A 5,965-nucleotide genomic window follows, 5' to 3' on the forward strand; every position below is an offset into this window, starting at 1 on the left:
TTTTATTTTATTTTTTTAAAATTTTATAATTTTTTATTAAATAGGGATAGTTTAGGAATAAAATTAAAAATTTTATTAAAAAAGACGATTTTAATACGAAAAAAAACGTTAAAGAAGATTCTAAATCAAAAATTACGATAGGGACGGTTTCGATTCTGACCCTCAACGTTAGGGACCAAAACAATACTTATTCCTATTTTTTAAAAATAATGTTTATATTAGAACAATTAAAATTATTGATTTATAAAAGTATAAAAGAGAATGATGATAATTATTAGGGTAAATAACACAAATAAACAAAATGTCTTCCAATATTATACCAATGTTCTAAACTAAAATAACTTACATGCATATCCTGAATACAAAATTGAATTCGATTTAACATGTATATGTTATATCAGTAGTAAATCAAATTAATTAGATTCAATTTACATATCTCCCATTTGGATTTAAATAAAATATTAAAAAAATTAAAATGAATAAGAATAGAAATATAACGTTTGTGTTTTAATTTGAATTCTAGAAAATTTACATATTTTTATAAACTTATGAATTTAAAACGAAACAATAAACGATTTCTAAATATTTATTAAAAATTATTTTTTGACTCATTAACATTTAAAGAATCATTATTAGAACTTTTAGTGTTTAAAAAGTTAATATAAAATATAGCTCAAGTCAAAAATAACAAATAATTATATTTTATATAAAATAACTAACTATATTTATACAATATGTAATTAAAATTTTAAATATATTATTTCTCAAATTATATATTGTATAAATATAGTTGGTCATTTTATATAAAATATAACTATATATGACTTCTGACTCTAAAAAAATGTAAGTTTTAACCTCTATTTTATCTTAGAGAGTTATACTTTATATTAACTTTTTCAATATCAAAAGTCCCGCTAATGATTCTTTAGATGCTAATGAATAGAGGATGATTTTTAATGAATTTTTAGAAATCGTTTATTGTTCTATTTTAAATTCATAAGTTTATAAAAATGTAAATTTTTTGGAATTTGAACTAAAATACAAAAGTTAGATTTCTATTCTTATTCGATTTGATATTTTTAGTATTTTATTTAAATTCAAGTGGGGTATTTTTTTATTGACTTTTATGTTTTAAAGTTAATATGAGAATGCTGAGTGTAACACCCTAACTACCAAAGCTCACGCTTCCGGCTGCGTTACTCTGATAGCTCGGACATTACGACGATTTTTATACTATTTAATACTAAAATATGAGCCTGTTTAAAACTTTAAACCGCAATACCGCTCCCAAAAAATACTTTTGGTATACAACGTACATCCATACATACCATACAAATTACAAAACTCATAAAGAGTACATCCATATTTATACATACATATATATAAGTAATATTACAAGCATAATCCAATACAATTCATATCCCTCTTACAGATCATATCAAGATGAAGGCGAGGGTACAATAAACCATAACTAAAACAATACAGAGCATCACAACAACCATTAAATAAGCTCTTCGTAACTTCTGCGCCCATATCCTGAAAGGGGAAAAATGTAGGGGGGTGAGAACATCATCCTCGAAAGGGTTCTCAGTAGAGGGTTTTTGGGAATTACTGTAATAGGATACGTGAAAATAAACCGTACCAGTGATTAATAACCGTCTTATGCCTCTTTTCAAAAACAACAGTTTACAATAAAAGTAAAGTCGGAAATCTTTTCTGAAAGAGGAACCATTCAATTCTCAAAAACTCAAAAGCCTTTCAAAACGGTTTATCTATACTGAACAAAATAGCCTTTCATATTTTATTCCAAACCAGAAACACAAAATCGAAATCAACCATCGGTTCATCTCATTCCAACCACGGCCCTAGGCCCAAACAATCTAACCTTCAATCAATCACCACAATCCAACAAAGTCCCAGTAGCAAACACAAAAAGGAAGATGCAAGCACAAACAAACAGTTATTGCAAATAGAACAATTAGCAATTAATCACATAGGCACACCAAGTATAATATGCACACCCAAACAATGTCACATAGATGCATATGATGCATGCCTGTCCCTAGTGGCTGATGATATCATCTGTCGGTTATAGAGCCAACCCGACAAGTCCTGGTAGCTAACCATTGGACTGTCCCTCTGTCGTGCATCCCCAACTCGAGTTATACTCATCATAAACTTGATCATAATCATGATCCATATCCATCACCCTCACTGGTGAATATTTACGGGGCGAGCTCATCCGGGCCTTTCACAGTGCCCGTCCACACTTACGACATTGGGTTAACAGAGTTTCGAGTCTCAACCTGGAGCACATGGCGGCTAGCCATTGCTACTACCCAGGGAAACCCTCATCTCCAATAGTGGAAGTGCAAAAATCACAATTATCAATAATTCAGCATATACATGCATTCATTCTCATCCATGGATCAACATCCATCTTAGCCATCCGGCTTACGGTTCACTCCAGAACCAGCCAATATTGATAATCACACACAGCCATTCCGGCTCACGGTTCAATCCAGAACCAGTCAATATTCATAATCATACATAGCCATTTTGGCTCATAATCCATAGTCATTCGAGTCAATCAAATAATACATAAGGCAGATACAATCACCAAATACACAATATCTCACATCAGTACCCATATGTAATAATTTCAATAATAAACTATAGTTTTTGGAAAGCGCCCCTACCTCAAAACACAATTCCATAATCCAAGCGCCTCATAAGTTCTTTTCACCTCAACTCAAAATCAAAGGCAGCTTCAAAGCACAGCCCCACACATTTTTGCAGCAGCATAAACAGCTCTAAATTACAACAAGCAACCTCAGTTACTAACTCTAGGAACATTAATACCATAAAGGCTTTAATACACGTACGGGACACTAACGTAAGGCTTTCGAAACATAATTTCTTACCGGAATAACAACACGAAGCAGCTGTGGTTTCGAACCGGCCCCGGCACAGCTCCGACGACGGAGGCAACCTCAGCCCCAACTACTCGTAACAGCAACAACAACTCTAACCGTGACATGCCATAACTCGAACTCAGCCCTACGTTATCAAAACCTTAGGATTCCTACCCAAATATAACAGTGCAGATTTTCAAGGGCTCCGAAATGTAACTCTTACCGTAACTAAGGAGAAGTGACTGAGCCAAGCGGCGGCATCAGGGTCTCAAGTGGCAGAAGCTCAGCCCGGAGCTCCGGCAGCAATCCCGGAAGTCACAAGACCATCCCTGGCGGTCAGAATCACATAGATGCAGCTCTCTTCTCCGGCAGCGACACCCGCGGCGGCCTGAAACCCCTTTTTGACGGCGGTAAGTCCGATCAAGGCGGCACCGGCGACGCAAGCGCGGCTGGACAAGGTGGCTGAACCCCGGCTCAGCCGCAGATCTCTCTGTCTCACCTGTTCGGTGTGACTGGACGGTCTTCTCCTCAATGGCACGGCGGCAGAGCAAATCAGATTGGCGGCGGCAGAGGTTACGGCGCGCTCGGCGGCGACGCGGGCTGGGGGTGCCGGCGACAGCGGTGGCTTCACCTTCTCCGCGCGCGCTCCTCCTTCTCCATCGGTGGCTATGGCTCGCGCTCTCTCCAGGTCGCGGTTCTGCCTGTGACGCTGCCCAAGGATGATCGGCGAAGGTTGCAGTAGCAAGGGGCGACGGCAACTGCGACGGCGGTGTCGCCCCTTTCTTTCCTCTGGGCTCCTTGTTTCGCGACAAAAGGCAGAGACGGCTGGGCGTTAGCGACGGCAACCCGTGGTGGCAGTGGCACGGCTTGCTCTCTCTCGATCTCCACCCTTGGATGTGCGACGGCGTTCCTCTCTCTCCCCTCCTCCCTCAATTTCATTTTTCTGCCTCTGCTCCTTCCTTTTTCATGGAAAGAGAGGAAGAAACCGTGTGTTGTGGCTGCTGGGGCATGGGGGAGCAACGGGTTACCGGGTAGGGTTTTAGGGTTTCATTTCTTTTTTCAAAATAATTAGGGTTAGGGGCATTATGGTAATTTCGCATAAAATTGGGAATAACATAGTAATTGAAACTCAATTAAATCCAACCCTAGTTATATATAGAAAATACTATTTGTTCCTCATTTTCGCAATTTGTTTTCAATAAAATGCCCAAATCTAAAAATTAGAAATAATATAATTAATGTCTTCATTTTTCCAAAATAGTAATAGTAATATTTAAAATATTTCTTATCTAATCCAAATCATATAAAATCCTTATTATTTCATAACTATCAACCTTATACTTTAAATATAGAAAATAATCCAATAATTATAAAATTGGATAATAATCATAACTTATCTCAAATCCAATAAATCAAAACTTGCCTTAATTATCCTTAATATAATAATTTTTGAAATTAAGGCTATAAATAACTATATAATTTGAGACTTGATCATGATAAGACTTTTTTAAAAGTTCTGGGTCTTACATGCTAAATCGAATCTAATTGATTCGATTTACTATTAAAAAGTGTAAATTAAATCTAATTGATTCAATTTATATAAAATTATTAAGGACATGCATATAAGTTATTTTGTTTTGGGACATTAGTATAAGAGTAAACACCCAATCCAGTTCTTGTCTATTTTTACGAAGGACAAAGCGATCCATGTCAAAAAAAAAGGGACATTTCGACCCTCAGCCTTTTTATTTTGGGACAATACAGTCCCTCTGTTAAAAAATTCATTAAATAATAATAAAAATTAATTTTGTGGGGATTTTATTTGTATTTTGTGGGGGGTTTTAAACCTCCATAAACTATTAATAACTTTGTTTTTAAAAAATTTCTCTATCAATGGTGGTTAAGTGAAGAAAAACCATTGATAAAAATGATGCCACAAAAAAAGTAATTATAGTACAATATCTTTTAAAGAAAAAAAATAACATCGAATAAGAAATGAAAGAAGAGAACTTCAATGTTGATAATATTGGTATTGGTGATGATAACGGTAGAGAAGATAATAATGATGATAAAGTATAGTTACACAATAAAAATAATAGAGGTAGGAGTGATAATAATGAGGATGAAAAAAGATAATAGTAGTAGTGATAGTAATTGGTTATATTGTTGAAAAGATTTTTGTGGAGTTTAAAACCCCCACAAAATATAAATAAAACCCTACAAAACTAATTTTTATTATTATTTAATAAATTTTTTTAACAGATGGACCGTATTGTCCAAAAATAAAAAGGTTGAGGGTCGAAGTGTCCCTTATTTTTTTTTGACAGAAATCACTTTGTTTTTCGTGAAAATGGACAAAGACCAGATTGGGTCTTTACTCTTAGTATAATATTGGAGGCCATTTAATTTATGTTTATGTTATTTACCCTAATTATTAATTATGTTATTTTAAAAAAAAACAAGACATAAATTTAATATCTAAATAATAGATAATTCTCCCTCATCTACTACCACATTAATTAGCACTAATTGTGGTAATGTCGTTCACTCCTCTATAAGTAACTATTTATAATTGGTGAATTATACGGTAAAAATGTAAGTTTATAGATTTTTCCTTTAATAGAATGAAAGAGAAATTAATAAAGGTAGGACCTACATTTTGAATAATAATAAAATAATAAAAAATAATTATAAAAAGAATTATATTCTCTCTATACCACTCTAATCTATACAGTAGAGTGTCTCTTTATAATTTTATATCATGAGATCATGTGACATCTAATCCAATATAATCTCGTATTTTCATCCATAAGTAATTAAGTACTATCTCCAATAAGTGCATTTAGATATAACCTTTTACTTAGTATGCTTTATGACCTATGTGATAAAATTACAAGAATCGCCACAATTTTTCTTGATAACATCACAATTTGTTCTCTACATCAGAATAAAAGAAAAATTCTTCTATGGAAAAAAAAACTCAATTATTTTTTATAATATGATAATCTAATTTATATATTTCATGGAATTTCTTCATATATAGTGCTAAA

The 5,965-nt window shown here is 33.7% G+C and overlaps 2 long non-coding RNA genes across 3 annotated transcripts; one reads left to right on the top strand and one right to left on the bottom strand.

Moving 5' to 3' along the window:
* On the bottom strand, positions 1,480-3,184 carry LOC110263293. Of its 2 annotated transcripts, XR_002348686.1 has the most exons (4): positions 3,139-3,184; positions 2,925-3,060; positions 2,700-2,813; positions 1,480-1,536 (listed from the first exon to the last, which is right to left on the bottom strand). It is a non-coding gene; the product is annotated as an uncharacterized LOC110263293 (long non-coding RNA). The 2 variants fall into 2 exon arrangements; XR_002348685.1 differs by lacking the exon at positions 1,480-1,536 and having other exon boundaries at positions 2,608-2,813.
* Positions 3,173-3,865, top strand: LOC110263294. Its single transcript, XR_002348687.1, has 2 exons — positions 3,173-3,647; positions 3,731-3,865. It is a non-coding gene; the product is annotated as an uncharacterized LOC110263294 (long non-coding RNA).

The sequence above is a fragment of the Arachis ipaensis genome, chromosome B06, assembly GCF_000816755.2.
Source record: "Arachis ipaensis cultivar K30076 chromosome B06, Araip1.1, whole genome shotgun sequence".
NCBI classification, from domain to species: domain Eukaryota; kingdom Viridiplantae; phylum Streptophyta; class Magnoliopsida; order Fabales; family Fabaceae; genus Arachis; species Arachis ipaensis.